This window comes from Etheostoma spectabile, unplaced genomic scaffold, assembly GCF_008692095.1.
Source record: "Etheostoma spectabile isolate EspeVRDwgs_2016 unplaced genomic scaffold, UIUC_Espe_1.0 scaffold00018528, whole genome shotgun sequence".
NCBI lineage: Eukaryota > Metazoa > Chordata > Actinopteri > Perciformes > Percidae > Etheostoma > Etheostoma spectabile.
The window spans coordinates 194,081-210,714 of NW_022604307.1; the positions used below are offsets into that span (position 1 = coordinate 194,081).

General features: G+C 42.4%; 4 non-coding genes and 1 pseudogene across 4 annotated transcripts; 1 reads left to right on the forward strand and 4 right to left on the reverse strand.

Annotated features, from left to right (window-relative positions):
- Positions 1-3,081: 3,081 nt before the first annotated feature.
- Positions 3,082-3,163, reverse strand: trnas-uga (transfer RNA serine (anticodon UGA)). Its single transcript has one exon. It is a non-coding gene; the product is annotated as a tRNA-Ser (tRNA).
- A 1,362-nt stretch (positions 3,164-4,525) lies between these two features.
- Positions 4,526-4,607, reverse strand: trnal-aag (transfer RNA leucine (anticodon AAG)). The gene has a single exon. It is a non-coding gene; the product is annotated as a tRNA-Leu (tRNA).
- A 7,211-nt stretch (positions 4,608-11,818) lies between these two features.
- Positions 11,819-11,900, reverse strand: trnal-aag (transfer RNA leucine (anticodon AAG)). The gene has a single exon. It is a non-coding gene; the product is annotated as a tRNA-Leu (tRNA).
- A 727-nt stretch (positions 11,901-12,627) lies between these two features.
- LOC116680996 (uncharacterized) lies at positions 12,628-12,749 on the reverse strand (annotated as a pseudogene).
- Positions 12,750-16,247: 3,498 nt separating this feature from the next.
- Positions 16,248-16,319, forward strand: trnaa-cgc (transfer RNA alanine (anticodon CGC)). Its single transcript has one exon. It is a non-coding gene; the product is annotated as a tRNA-Ala (tRNA).
- The last annotated feature ends 315 nt before the right edge of the window (positions 16,320-16,634 follow it).

Here is a 16,634-nt window from a genome sequence, read left to right on the forward strand (position 1 = left end):
TTCAAAGCCGAGTTAATATACCGTCTAGAGAAACATACACACACCTGTTTCCTATCTGTTGATGAACACCCACACAGGTGTTTCCAGTTAATCTGGCTGATTAGACCACACCCCAGGACTCTGTGGGTGTCCTTTTGGTGCGTTCGTGCCACCTGGGAATATCAGGGACCGCCCCCATCATTACATTGTTTTTCTGACTGCCAGCAAATGTCTAATAAGGGAGAACTCCCAGTCTCGGGAAACTTCCGGATTGGTACAAAGGGGCTTAATAGGGAGTGAGATAGGGAGTGAACAGATGTGTGTTCCTCTTTTCTGTCATATTGGCGTTTGGCATAACAACTTGTTGCATTACTGCCACTAACTGTTGGGCATAGCCTAGAGCAGGGGTTCGCAAAACTTTCAGCCCGCGACCCCCAAAGTAACGGTACAAGTGACTCGCGACCCCCCCCCCCACTATAAACATTGCACGCAACCGCGCACGCACTACAGGCGTATCCAAACATGAGCATATTGACGACACAAAATAACACAACAGCCATGACATTATTCTACAGTAATTTACTCATTACTTTAATTTGAACTTAATCTCACCTAATGAGGTGGATGTGCAGTATGTTAGGAGCACAGCAAGTTAAAAAGCTCTATATTTTAATTTAAAATAGTTTTTATATACAGTACACACTAGGCCAAAAAAAATAAAATCCCTTTTACCTATTTCGGCCATACAGTATTCGGTATTTCGTGGTGTTGGTTTTAATCGGTCTGGAGTAACAACTGTGGGCATCAGCAATGGGGCGAAGGTAAAGCCCGGGTTGGTAACGCAGGCTACCACCATGAGTACGGCGTGGATGGACTCCGTTCTGGACCAGAAGGCAGCGCCGGGCGCTCGCTCTGTGGAAGGAGCGGTACACGGAGCTAGATGGCCGGTGGCTGCCTACGTGTTTATACAACTTTATACTATGCCATGATATGAGTTATTGAAGCACCTGGGCAACTCAAGTGTATAATTAAACACGTTAAATTGTACATTTTGGTGTTATTTCGTTTTTCTAAAGATATCCTAACACAGTACCTGCATTGAAATTGCAATTAGGTGTTTATCATGACAGATTATACATCCTCAAACTGGCTGGAATCACACACATCCTCTCCAAGGAGGGCACCAGCAGGGACATTGTCTGGAGGAAGTTCAGGCAGAACTGGCAGAGGAGCTGAGACACGAGTTTAGAGGAGGAAAGGGAGCGGGGCGCAGTCCGAACCCCGGGGTGGGGGGGGCGCGGTCCGAGGAGCAATGCGCACCACAGCAGACACCAACACGGAGGCAGTGACAGGTTAGGTTAGGTCTTAAATGTTCATATAAGATACTTTTAGGTGTTATTTGCATGTTTACATACCATATTTTTCAGATGTGAATGGAATAATTATGTTTTGCGGTCTCCAACATTAACACTACAACTGCCGGGATTCCAAAAGTACTGGAACCATCTAAACTCGGAAAGAAAGAAAATCAAAACAGCTGTTCCCTTTTTATTTAGTTGCTTGGTTTTATTTTAAATTTAGCCACTAGTTTTATCTTGTGTTAAAATCATGGCTAACATGCTATTTCTAATCGTTTTTAAATTTTTATTTTATTTCTGGAAATCAACTCGCGACCCTCCCTCTCTGGCTCGCGACCCCCCTGGGGGTCCCGACCCCCACTTTGGGAATCACTGCCTTAGACCACTCTGCCACACTACCTGTAAGTGTCAGCTCTCCACATTGTGACAAACACAGGCACCGTAACTAATGATATGCTTGTTAATGTTATTGGAAAAAAAACCAAAAAAAAAAGCCAACACTTTATTAAAAACGGCCAATACTAATTAAGAACCAAAACCAACCAAACGGGAACGTTGTGTGAAGGTACGGCGCAACCGCAGGGGAACGTTACAGTTGGTTGGTTCTCTTAACGTTTAGGGAACGTTATAACCAGGAGGGAACGTTCCCTAAACGTTAGTTTTTGGTTTGGTTCGAACTAACCTTTAGAGAACCAAAAACTAACGTTCTCTAAACGTTCTGTGTTAGTGGGGTACTTATTGCTGTCATAAGGTATGGTGTTATGTTTGACAATGATACTCAATACAGGAAACATGACAATGCATAATACTTTTTTTTATTCTTCAAGTTTGTCTTTTTGTCGTTAATGGCCACAAGTGAACAGTTCCTTTCTGCCTTTGACCGACATATTTCAGCTTATTTGTCCAGCCCCTGAGCACGCACAGCAGAGCAGAGTGGCGCAGCGGAAGTGTGCTGGGCCCATAACCCAGAGGTCGATAGATCAAAACCATCCTCTGCTAATTCCTGTGCATTGCACCAGCAGTAAATATATTTCCAGTCAGATGTTTAACATAGCGTCTGTTGCTGCTAGTGTCTGAAGTGAAATATCTGCACCGGCCGAAGAGTTAACTTAATAGTTTGTCAAGTTCATTTCTCCCATAAATATAGAAACTACAGTGCTCATACCTGCTGTAACACCCATACAAACTGGAGCATAAAACAATAAATACATTACACTACAGTTAATAAATACTGTAAATAGAAACATGTACGTTTAAAGTGCTTGTTGTGCTGTCTACCAGTCAGATTACCACAGGAGGTAATATCTTTGCAGCTCTTTTAAAGACTCTACCATAATACCTGCTGGAGATGCCAGGTCCTCATACATGTAAAGCATGCGCTCTACCACTGAGCTACATCCCCTGAAGATTTTCAGAGTTTTTTTACTTTTTTCTGAGATAGACTTATACTTATCTTTATTAATCCTTTTGGGATGACTCTCGCAAGGAAATTGAAATATGTGTGTATAGCTTTAAAACTGTAAATGGCTGGAAATCAAACCTGGGCAAAATGATTGAACTGCTATACAACGTTCACTGCAAATCTTGTACCACAGACTGAAAAGACATACTTTGGTGGAGACTGGTGGCTTCTAGTACCTGTGAGATAACACAATATTGCTCACAAAGGTGCATCTGCAATTCGGTAATGTGTGATTTACCATATTGTGTCATTGGTTTGCTGCCAATCTTAAAGAATGCCTCTCGTTGTCAGCAGGATTTGAACCTGCGCAGGGAGACCCCAATGGATTTCAAGCCCATCGCCTTAACCACTCGGCCACGACAACCTGAAATCTAGCGGTATACCTGTTTGCACATACGTTCATAAACTTTTCAGTTGGTTACTAGTAGTTACCAGACACGGGCAAATTGCAAATCGTAGTGCGCTGCCTGTGTCTGTGGATCCTCGTGGAGGCAGCTTGATTGATTGATATGCTCTCTTATTTTTACCATAACAGATATCTAATATTTTATCAAATTGGGTTGGGCAAGTAACCTTTCTGGTTACTTCTTGACAAATAAAGCAAGTAGCTACACAATGAAAACTACTGCGATGGCTGGGAATCGAATCCAGGTCAACTGCTTGGAAGGCAGCTATGCTCACCACTATACCACCATCACTGGACAGTGCAATTGGTGTCCTTAAAGGTTGGATTTTTCCTTTTCGTTAAATTAAGGCATTAAGATCAATTACCAAACAATGATTTTTTTAATTCCTCTTTTTAGTCAACTTGGGTTCCTAAACACATGCACACCACTGTATGCATGTATACCTGCATGCATTTAAAAATGTAGGCTTAAAAAAAAAAACAGAGCCGTATTGACACAAAAAAAGAATTTGACAGCAGAAAGCACCATTTTAAGGACACACAGTAGACCTACAATGAAATTGTAATTGCATTGCTTTGAAAATAGTAAGAACCTTCTTCATCACAAACCTGATGGTGCAGTACTTGATCCACATGGATCCACTTGCTGTCCCTCTGGCTGTTCCTCTCTCTGTCCCATTTATGTTTCTTCATCCACCTCACCCTCTTCTTCATCCTCCTCACCCTCTGGAATATCCCTCTCTGTGTCAGAGCCCTCACTTTGGTCACATGCCCTCTCTCCAAACTCCCAAGAGAGGAGACCTGGGTGAAATATGTAATGTTAATGTTGTGTATGGCTTCAAAAAGTGGTGCTATACCTGTTTGCAGTGTTCATAACCTATTCAATTGGATTAGTAATACCAGACACGGGCAAAGTGCATATTGTAGTCCACTGCCTGTGTCTGTGGATCCTCGTGGAGGCAGCTTGATTGATTGATATGCTCCCTTGTTTGAACCATAAAAGAGATCTAATGTTTTATCAAATCAGGTAAAAGAACTCCACAGTGGCCCCAGGGATTGATTAAATTTGTTGAGAAATATTGTAAGGAGAGGCTGTCTTGGTTGACACACCTCTTCAACATTGCGTGGAGGTCTGTGGCAGTGCCTAAGGAGTGGCAGACCAGGGTGGTGGTTCCCCTCTTCAAGAAGAATGGCATCTGCCCATTACAGGAGTATCACACTGCTCAGCCTCCTTGGTAAACTCTACTCCAAGGTGCTGGAAAGTCAAATTTAGACAATCCTCAGCAAGGAGTGTGCCAATGTATGTAACATTTCAGCAAATGGCAGTGGTGGGATTTGAACCCACGCCTCCAAAGAGACTAGAGCCTTAATCCAGCGCCTTAGACCGCTCGGCCACACTACCTGCAAATATCACTTCCCCAAAATAAAAATACAGTGACTTGCTGGTGGTCAACCACTTGCTCAAGCACATTAATGGAAGTTGTGATTCTATGGTTATTTCTGAGATCAACATTCTCAGACAGGTGTTTTATAATCAATAGGTTAAAAGGGAAACGCATTTGCTCTATAAGTAGACTTCCAGAGTATTTGCATAACAAAGGCACAAGATTGGACGTTGTGATACAATGTGGTTGTCAGATGTGCCTTCATGAGAAATATTGTGTTATCTCCAGGCCCGGCCCTAAACAATTTGGTGCCCTAGGCAAGATTTTAGGTGGCGCCCCTTTGCATCACTGTACAGTACTTGCATGTCTGCTAGTGTACATATACTCACAAGAAACTAAAAAGATTTGTCTTGGACATTTTTTATTTACATAAAACAATATTCACATTAAAAAAACTTAAAAATAATTAAAGAAACAAAACAAATGAACTCAATATCTGAAATACAATATAAATAGCTTATATAAAGTATTAAATTAAAATACTACCAAAAAAGTTTAAACAAGTGACATTAACGTAAATACAATATAAATAACCTATAGAAATTATTACACTTCCATGTTGCCATGTGAGCATTATGCTCCTGGCTATCCTCATGGACCTTGAGCAAGTGACTTGCATTTTTCCAGTCCTTTAGTCCTTCCCTGTTAAGTTTGTACTCTCTTTTAGAGAAAAGTTTGCAACAGAAGCAGTGCAAGCTATGGTCTTTTTTAGAGTACATAAGCCAGCTTCTTCTGACTTTTTCTCCATTGATTAAGAGTCTGTTAAAATAGTCATGCTGACACCTTCGTCCGTCTTTTGTTTTAGGGAATGTAAAGCTATTTTCTACTTGAAATGGACCTCTGTGAACCAACTCTGTTCGTACCTTATCAGTTAACGGATGTGGCCAGTCAGCCGGGTCTCCTGGAGCAACAGGAGGGGCACTTGATGCTGCTTCTTCAGTGCTGGGTGGTGCTGCTGAGGCGAGATGATTTGCAGGGGTTTGACTGAGAAACCTCAGCAGTGCATCTGAAGACAGAAGAGGAATATGTGACCCCAGTCTAATAATAAACATTATTTCAAGAATAAAGTAAAATTAAATTAAATAATATAAACAAAAAAGAGATGCATGCATGATGTACACTATTGTTTATAATATACAATATAAATTTTGGATTAGAAAAATTATTACTGTAATTTATTGTTATTACAGTGAAATGCTAATTAGAATAATGCAATGGATCGGTAAACTGCAGAAGAATATACTATAGCATGTGGGAATGCTAACTTTGCTGTAACATCAATGATGTACATTTTAACACTAACATAGTTTAACATGATGAACACACTTAAGATAATATGAGCTATAACACAGCTAATAGCTAGGCTTATAAGTAGGAAAAATTAGTAGTACTTTGAACGACTATTACCACCTGGGAAAAGGTAAAATAACCATGTCAATGCAATTAATATTATAATATCTGCTTAATAAATCTAATATATACACATTTGCCTGAGGATGGCAAGAGGGGGGGCATTTAAATCACTATTTTCCAACAACCCTTCCATAACATTAACTGATGTTAAAACTAACAGATAGCGCTCGCTATTTATTGATTAGCCAACTATGTCATGCTAACGGCTAATGCTATTATCGATCATTGTTCTGCAACAGCAAAATAATATCATTATCATCATCACCTTTACTGTAACATTACCTCTGTCTTTGTCACGTTTTTCCTCCTCTTCTTTTCTTTTTTCCTCCCCTGGGCACCAGACAGTTTAGGACGCTTTGACATTATGAGATTTAGATGCAGGTAAAGGAAGTCGGGCTTATTATTTTTAATTAAGGTGACGTTATAGGTACAGCACAGGCCGGGCGCCCCTGGTGGTTTGCGCCCTTAGCATTTGCCTATACTGCCTAAGCCACAGGCCGGCCCTGATGGTGCTGATATGATTGTAGAAGCTGATTACACAATACTTAGCCTTTATTATTAGACTCCTGGTCCATAAAACAAAAACTAAATAAAAAGACAAATACACAAGAACAGGCACAAATTAAAGATGGCCGCTCTACCAGTAATCCCATCAGGGGACTGGTATCACAAAGCACCGGACCTCGGGCCAGTCTCTGCGTCGAGGCATAAACCTCAAATACACGTGTGCCCGCTCTCCCCCCATGATCCACCCCGGCCACAGACCAATCCAGTTCTACATCAGATTCCTCAGTAAAGCAGAGCATGGAATAACTCCTTCTGGACAGAACTACACCTGCACTACACCACCTGGGTTTCCTGAGTAGAAGACACCAGCCGTCATTAGAAGGGACCCACACATACACGTATATATATATATATATATATATATATATATATATATATATATATATATATATATATATATATATACAGCCGTCATTAGCATAGACCCGCAGCTTATTGGAGCTCGTCTTTTGGAACTTGAACCACAAGGCAGCAGGGTAAAAAGCAGAATAATATGGTTTAAAGAGGTTTATCTCGACAGTGTCAGAACACCAGGAGGACTTCCAGGCGACCATGTTACACACACACACACACACACACACACGTACACACATATACACTCTCACACACACCCACATACATTATCACGTACACACACACAAGCACACACAGAACATATATACACACATACAAAGACACACAAAGACGCATACACACACACACAGACAAACACACACACATACAGTCTCACTCACACACATACACTATTGAGGTCATAAGTGTGATTTGGAATTGAATGTGCAGCGTTCCCAGTGTATTTATGTTATGGAATTAAAAGTTATTCTAAGGATGATTTTGAGCATTATTCACTGTTTTATTCACTATTAATCTGAACATAACTGTGTGTGTCAGTCCCTCCAGCATTTCGCAATGTCGTAATTGTACAATTCACACAAATTCAACCAATCACCGTGACTTTGGTGCGACCCCCAATTTTGACCAATCACTGGAACTTTTCTGTAAATTTGACCAAGAACCGGAATCTTCCGCGACTTCAACAAATCCCAGCAGTCCCACGCGCCAGTCTTGTCTCAGTATGTGACACATGAGGGATGCAGGAAAAACTGGAGAAGAGGCGTACAGGATGACCTAAACTGAGAACAGCTTCACTCATTGTAAGTGCAATGATACGTTAAAGGCTAACAAATACTTTATCAAACCATAGGAATGTGTCCGAGGCCAGGTGAGGAATTAACGTAAAGATAAACAAGCCACAGACACATATGTTCAAATTTGATTAATTCAACAAATTGTCTTAAATCCTCCAGCCAGTTTCTTATTACGCCAACATTTGCAGCATCCTGAGCCTTTTTCAGAAGGTTAGTACAAAAACTTAGCCTAGAGTAAAGTTATTTTTAAACGTAAAAAAGACATTGCAACTTTTATTGCAAGACAAAAAAGCTATACAAAAGCTCCCGCGAAAAAAATCTGGCATTTTGGACTGCAATTCTCACAAAAAAAAAAGGCCCAAAAATTCTGGACGGACTAATGTCTCCGTCTGCTGAAAAGTACAATATATAACCATTTCCCCAGGTGTGTGTGCGCGCATGTTTAGGCTGAGTGCACAATGTGATCTTTTGCAGGTCTCTGGTACTGTGCACTTCCATGTGTTGGAAAGCTCAATGTTACCATTACATGAGGTAGTTTGCAGCTGCTGGTTGTATGATTGTGTATTTGTGGTGGGCTTTGTATGTGTGCAGGTGTTTTGGTGGGTCTTTACATGTGCTCATCTTCTGTAAAGCACAATAGCGCTCTATTGGACCACCAGGTCAAAATTGACCTAGGAAAACCAAACACTATGTATTTAAAGCCCTAAAATTCAATGAAATCAGTAATTTTACTAGCAAAGATCATTGATAACCACCCATGTTATTTTTGGTTAATAGAAACTCATTTCTGATAAAGAAACTTAAGTCAAATTTGACCCCAAGACAAAAATGAAAAACAAGTTTTAAACTAAAAAAAGACTCAAGCCTACTAGTGGGTACTTGCCATGCTGACTGTTTTAGTTCATCTAAACTGCAACAGTGTTGATCCCAAAGTGATCACCTTTTCCTGCAATTGTTTTAGTTTGGAAGCATGCATAAAGTAATGGCAAAGGGAAACCATTGTGCTTCCTGGCAGATGAAATCATTCATTGCATAGAATTAATCCGAGAAGTATGGTAAAATCAGTTCAGTTTAATATCACCACAGATATAAATAGATACATGCAGAAACATGTCAAAGGCGCGTCAGAATGGCGGCCTGGTCGCCCAGCGTCTGGTTGGCAGCCTGGTCGCCCAGCGTCTGGTTGGCGGCCTGGTCGCCCAGCGTCTGGTTGGCAGCCTGGTCGCCCAGCGTCTGGTTGGCAGCCTGGTCGCCCAGCGTCTGGTTGGCAGCCTGGTCGCCCAGCGTCTGGTTGGCAGCCTGGTCGCCCAGCGTCTGGTTGGCAGCCTGGTCGCCCAGCGTCTGGTTGGCAGCCTGGTCGCCCAGCGTCTGGTTGGCAGCCTGGTCGCCCAGCGTCTGGTTGGCAGCCTGGTCGCCCAGCGTCTGGTTGGCAGCCTGGTCGCCCAGCGTCTGGTTGGCAGCCTGGTCGCCCAGCGTCTGGTTGGCAGCCTGGTCGCCCAGCGTCTGGTTGGCAGCCTGGTCGCCCAGCGTCTGGTTGGCAGCCTGGTCGCCCAGCGTCTGGTTGGCAGCCTGGTCGCCCAGCGTCTGGTTGGCAGCCTGGTCGCCCAGCGTCTGGTTGGCAGCCTGGTCGCCCAGCGTCTGGTTGGCAGCCTGGTCGCCCAGCGTCTGGTTGGCAGCCTGGTCGCCCAGCGTCTGGTTGGCAGCCTGGTCGCCCAGCGTCTGGTTGGCAGCCTGGTCGCCCAGCGTCTGGTTGGCAGCCTGGTCGCCCAGCGTCTGGTTGGCAGCCTGGTCGCCCAGCGTCTGGTTGGCAGCCTGGTCGCCCAGCGTCTGGTTGGCAGCCTGGTCGCCCAGCGTCTGGTTGGCAGCCTGGTCGCCCAGCGTCTGGTTGGCAGCCTGGTCGCCCAGCGTCTGGTTGGCAGCCTGGTCGCCCAGCGTCTGGTTGGCAGCCTGGTCGCCCAGCGTCTGGTTGGCAGCCTGGTCGCCCAGCGTCTGGTTGGCAGCCTGGTCGCCCAGCGTCTGGTTGGCAGCCTGGTCGCCCAGCGTCTGGTTGGCAGCCTGGTCGCCCAGCGTCTGGTTGGCAGCCTGGTCGCCCAGCGTCTGGTTGGCAGCCTGGTCGCCCAGCGTCTGGTTGGCAGCCTGGTCGCCCAGCGTCTGGTTGGCAGCCTGGTCGCCCAGCGTCTGGTTGGCAGCCTGGTCGCCCAGCGTCTGGTTGGCAGCCTGGTCGCCCAGCGTCTGGTTGGCAGCCTGGTCGCCCAGCGTCTGGTTGGCAGCCTGGTCGCCCAGCGTCTGGTTGGTTTTGAGCAGTTTTGGTCCGTTCAGGGGCAATTGAACATCTGCAAGTTTTTGAATAGCTGCCTCAGCTTCCACTTCATTGGTTTCCAGTTTTGCTGAAAAATAATATGTAGAAATCATTAAGTCCCAACTACCCTTGACATCAATACTGTAAAGAATTTACCATGAAGGCTTCTTTGTTTTTGATTCAATAAAGCAAGTATTTAGACTTCCTTTTAAGACTTGACCTCTCCAAAACATTTAATTGGTAATTAGGCCAGTGGAGTTTGTTTACATTACAGAATCTGTATTTAGATTTAGCTAGCACAGCAGTTGTGTTCATGTGCTGCATTTACTTTTTTTGGGAACTTCCACAATCCCTACAGAGCTACCTTACCTTAAGTTGGCTGACTGACTATAAATGTCTGAATAATTTGAGAAGCCAGCTTTATACCCACATTGTATGGTCAAAATAGCTTAAATCAAACATGGGTTGGAATCCCCAATCCAAAAAGCCAGACAACTTAACCTTAATTTACTACATTGTGCCTCAAAGAACCTCAGCTGTAAATACAATTGCAGCATTTTCCCCAATAGGGTTTCATAGAACCTGCTCACCTTCTTTAGCAGCTTGCATCAACTTGGACTCCATTGACTGGAGAAGTGCAAAGGCCCTCTTCATGGAGATATCATTGGAAGACACATCTGTAATACAAAATGAATTCAGTTAGTGTCCGTAAGTAGCTCTTGAAAGATTCTGTCACCAACGTTCTTACCTCTAATCGTTCTCCTCTGCAGCTCGTCCTCATGTCTTTCATTTGTGCCGCCAACTGGCAAACTCAAGCCTAAGGACAATACAACTGCTGTTAATCAAATATTTCTGCTGTTTGACGACACATATCATGGACTTGTTACAGCTAAATTTTATTTCAGTAATCAAGTAATTTACTCTACTCTTTACATTTGCTATACTCCACTACATATTTGAATACAAGCTTCAAACAGAGGAAATGTAACAACCTTTGTTAATCCAAACAGTCAGCACACAAACAACAAAGGCCCAAAAAGCTGCCATCACTCCAGTCACCAAAAGAAACTGGTTCCTGTGCTACATGCCAGGTTAAAACCCATCATGCAGGTAGCACAGCTGTTGCTGATCAGCTCTGATTGGTTCTCTCTGCAGAGTCAGTGCTAGTTGAAATTCAGCCCATGAAAAATGGGAATTTGGAAGCAAGGGACAATTATAAACTATGTTGTAAAGAAAGTCCAGAAAGTTGTGTTTTTTACAAGAAAGAAAGTCAATGAGGTTTGTCTGAACACTGTTAGACTTTTTTTTGTAAATTTGCGTTAACTTACTGGCAACGTGCTGTAACTTCCTAATTACAGTATCATAACTGTACATGTTTTTTACAGTATAATACCCTTACTGTAACTTAGTTTTACAGTAGTAAAAATACCCTTAGTTTTACTGTTTAAAGAACTCCACAGTGGCAAAGCCCCAGGGATTGATTAAATCCGTTGAGAAATATTGTAAGGAGAGGCTGTCTTGGTTGACACACCTCTTCAACATTGCGTGGAGGTCTGTGGCAGTGCCTAAGGAGTGGCAGACCAGGGTGGTTGCTCCCCTCTTCAAGAAGAATGGCATCTGCCCATTACAGGAGTATCACACTGCTCAGCCTCCTTGGTAAACTCTACTCCAAGGTGCTGGAAAGGACGGTTTAGGCAATCCTCAGCAAGGAGTGTGCCAATGTATGTAACATTTCAGCAAATGGCAGTGGTGGGATCTGAACCCACGCCTCCAGAGAGACTGGAGCCTTAATCCAGCGCCTTAGACCGCTCGGCCACACTACCTGCAAATAGCACTTCCCCAAATCGTGACAAACACAAGGAACGTAACTAACGGTATGCTTGTTAATGTTATTGGAACAAAACGTTTGCAAGGGAAAAGCCAATACTTACATACTAAAAATTTTTATCACTCTTGGTCATTTTTCTCTGGCATTGTTGATTTTAGAATATTGTACCCAGCATTAAGTAAGTAGGTTTAGGTCTGTGTGAATATGGGCTGAGCATTTACCTGGGCAAAATTTGTGAACATCTTCTGTTGCATATTCACTGTAAAGAGCCATTACTCCTCCAACTGCCAACCATTGTTCCACAGACAATAGGATATACAGTTTTAGATTGCAAGGTAACTGTCCAAGACCAAAGACTTCACTGAAATACCGCAAGTGTTCAAAACAGTTTGTTAATTTTTTGAAAAGTCATGTTTTTGATTACAAATTCCAGCACAGTTGTTCATTTACCATTCAAAAACAAAAGTGCAAACATGAAACACATACTACTTAGATATTGCAGCCATCCTGATCACAGCCACGGGGGGGATCTGCATGTGCTTTCTTACCAGCAAGTTTCTGGAGGTCCAAATGGCATCTTTGATGGTGGCCAGGGTGAGCCACTGATTTGCAAAGTCACATGCTGGTATCTGTTTCTTTGGCCTCGCCCCATATAGCACTAGCTGTGTGAGGACACTGAGTCTAGTTAAGGACAGCATATTTGTTTTTCACAAGCACAAAAGGCTCGGCCATACAGCAAAGCCCACCAAAACAAGTTTTAGCTCATCTGTGTTCCCCTCCAAGGAAGTCTTTAGTAAAAGGCAAAAAGATGTGTGTTATGTGTTATGAAGAGAAACCAGAGTGAGTACAGCCTTCTGCTCGAGAGCAGCAGAAAACCCTAGACAACCCAGTTCAAACCGTCGCGGTAAAACTGACTTGGTGTGCCGCTTTCCAAACTAAAATGATAAGAGGCAACTTGGTAGACTCCTTACTGATGTTTATATCTGCACTCACAATGCCCTGTTTTTAAAAAACCAGCCAATCACAAGTGTTACATGTGAATAATCAATGTGTGAGTAATCAGGAAGCTCACATAAAAGATAGTTGCAAGGTTTACCAAATGTTTAACTTTGCAACCCGTAAGTTGTTGGAACCTTGGTTGCCGCCTTCCCTCACAATGTGAAACACAGATTGGTTGGGACAGGTTTCCAGAGCAGAGTGGCGCAGCGGAAGCGTGCTGGGCCCATAACCCAGAGGTCCGTGGATCGAAACCATCCTCTGCTATTTCCTATGCTTTGTATCAGCATGAAGTCTATTTCCATGTTTAACAAAGCATCTGTTGCTACAAGTGTCTGAAGTGAAAAGTCTCCACCTGCTGAAGAGTAAACTTAATTGCATGACAAGTTGATTTTCATCCATAAATATGGAAACTACAGTACTCATACCTGCTGTAACACTGGAAAAAAAAACTGGAGCATTACAAAATAAATAAACTGCACTACAGTACAGATACATAACAAACTGGAGTTTGATGCCATATACTACACTACAGTACAAGTACATAAATACAGTGAAACTGTATAACATGTACATTTAAAGTGCTTGTTGGGCTGTCTGATAGCCTGAGGTATAAAAGACCACTGAGCTACATCACCGGAAGATTTTCATGTTTTTTTGGATTGTTTTCTGAGATATACTTAGACTTATCTTTATTAATCCTTTTGGGATGACTCCCACAAGGAGATATAAATATCACTGAATAAAAGAAGAAACTGTAGTAAAACATGTAAAGGGAATGTTGTATATGGCTTCAAAACCTATGGTATAAATTATAGTCGAAAAGTAACACACCTGTTGCCTTTCTGCTGGACAATGCAACGATCACTGCAAATCTTGTAACACAAACTGAAAATAAATGCTGAGAGATGCATTGGTTGTCCATAATAGTATGTTAGGTTATTTCATCCATAAAAACAGAAATTAAAGCACTCAAACCTGATCTAACACCCATAAAAACTGCAGCATAAACACAAAACAATAAATATACTACAGTACAATACTGTAAATAGATAAATAGTAAAGTAGAAACTGTATATCATGTACATTTAAAGTGCTTGTTGTGTTGTCTGATACTCTGAGGTATTAAAAAGGGGGCATACCACTTAGTTTGTGTTACAGGAGGTCTTGGGCTGAATCTCAGTTCTCTATCTTACCCCTTCCCCTTGGTTTTGCGCGTTCACGTGAAACCTAGTGCTGTCCCAATAAACTTTTTGAACAAGGGAAAAGGGGTGTATGGCCCTTGGAACCATAGACAGTGAATTACAAAATCAAGGGAGGACGCGAGCTTACTTGAAGCAGGAGGAAACAGCAGCTGATCCACTTTGGGGCTGAAAACGCAGAAGTTTCCTAAGTCCTGTGTTCATGTTGTACCCATTCATTATTGCATTGGTACTGTGTTATTGTAATAATTTGTAATTAATTCTTGTTCATGCACTTGTATATTGTTGTTTGTTTTGATACGGGACATTGATGATATGTGAGGGGGGGGTTACCGGCCAACAGGCTTCAGACTGGTCTGGAATATCAGAACAGCTGTAGTTAATTTGTTTGTTTGTGGTCTTGTGTGTATTTTTTTAGTTTTACACACATGAGTGCCTTTTTATGTGTGTGACATGTTAGTTATGGTTCTAATATTTGATAATGGTTCTGTAACATAATTTTATGTAATGTTTTTGCCTGTTATGTTCAATTTATCAGCAATAAAGACAGATTTTTGTCAACAAAATGTTTTTGTGAACATCAATGACATTCAAAACGGTCATAACTGAAACCCATATACAACACACCATGTAGACAGGTTGTATATGTATGTATAAATGAAACATGTGTATACAGATTGCAAACAGACCTAAGTACTACACAGATTAGAACATCTGCCTCTGCACCACCAAAGTGAACTTAAAATAACTATAAAATATATAAATATATACATGCATATGACACTGTTGTCAAAACCTACAATCAACAGACAGAGACGGCATCTTGGAAGTTTGTGATCAATACTGTACGGTGTTGTAACCAAGTGGTGTCCCATTTCATAGAGGTGTGTTTTCACCCCTACCCCTTACCCCTTGGTTTTAAGGTCCAAGGGGTAGGGGTAAGGGCCAAGGGGTAGGGGTAAGACAGAGGAATGGGATTCAGCCTAAATCCTGTCCACTTCCGGGTTTGGCCCCGCCAGATACAGATACAGATAATTCATATGGTTAACAGATACCGATGCAGGTAATTCATATGGTTAACAGATACAGATACAGCTGTACTTGCTCATCTTTATTAAACACTTCTTGAGTTAATCTTCCACTTTTTTGCCTTTTTACGTACGTAACTACAGCTCTGATTTAATACAGGACCAATGTCAGAGATCGTACAGATCTTTCTGCAGACTTTCACCAGCTAAAAACCAATTCCCATACCGGGAGTTGAACCAGGGCCACCTGGGTGAAAACCAGGGTTTTCCTTACTATTAGAAGTCTTTAAGAGCAGAAACCAAGACCTTTTGGACACCACTTAGGCCAAATGAATGTAAAATCAAACTAACTGAAAGCTTTCTCAGATCTACTGATTGTAGTCTCCAGAGGACTCCTTAATAATGTGTGTAAAGGTTATTTAGGCAGAATCCAGACTGCTAGACCATATGGGACTGACACGTTGAATAATAACAACAGTGATTTTATGAATACATCCATAGATATGCCAGGAAGCTCTCATTTAATACAGGACCAATGAAACAGATGTTACAGATCTTGCTGCAGACCTTCATCGGCTAGATACCAATTCCCATACCGGGAGTTGAACCCGGGCCACCTGGGTGAAAACCAGGAATTCTAACCACTAGACTTGTGAATAACAGGGATTTCATGAATCAATTCATAGTCTGGCTGGAAACAGGCCTTCTCTTGAACATGAAGAAGCTTCTTAAGTAAGTTTTATCTTGAAGCTTTTGAGTGTTCTCTAGGTTTTTATCTGCTTTAACTATTACCGGACAGCGGGGGCACGGAGCAGAGCAGAGCGGCCATTAGGGAGGAATCCTCCTTCGTGTTCAGCTCCATTTGGAACCTGTAAGCTCACTTTAAACTAGATGTGGAAAGTTGAAAGGTTGATCTTTTTCACCTGTGCTTTGGCTTAAAAACATGTTCCACTGAGATTTGAACTCAGATCGCTGGATTCAGAGTCCAAAGTGCTAACCATTACACCATGGAACCTTTAAAAGTATTGCTAGTGTTTGCTTGGCAGTTTCTTTCATAATATCCACATGTGTGATATTGAAGCCACACAAATCTCACAACAGATCAACTATCATTCAGGGGATGTAGCTCAGTGGTAGAGCGCATGCTTCGCATGTATGAGGCCCCGGGTTCAGTCCCCGGCATCTCCATTAGTGTTGTTGTCCTGACTATAGAATATCTCTTATTCTGAAAATGGAAATAATGCAGCAGGAATTACAAAACAATAAAGTGGATGTTTAACTTAACAAGTGTCTACCAACTCTGCACTTTACCCATGTCCTCCTTTACTCAACAAGTGAGAAGGATTTGAGCATTTTTGTATAGCACAGTGTTGTGGGTTGTAGTGACCTCCTTGTGTTTATGGTACTTAATGCAAAAATCAGTCTCAATGACCAGATGTGTTGCAAGATTTGCAGTCAACATTGCATTGTCCAGTGATGGTGGTATAGTGGTGACCATTGCTA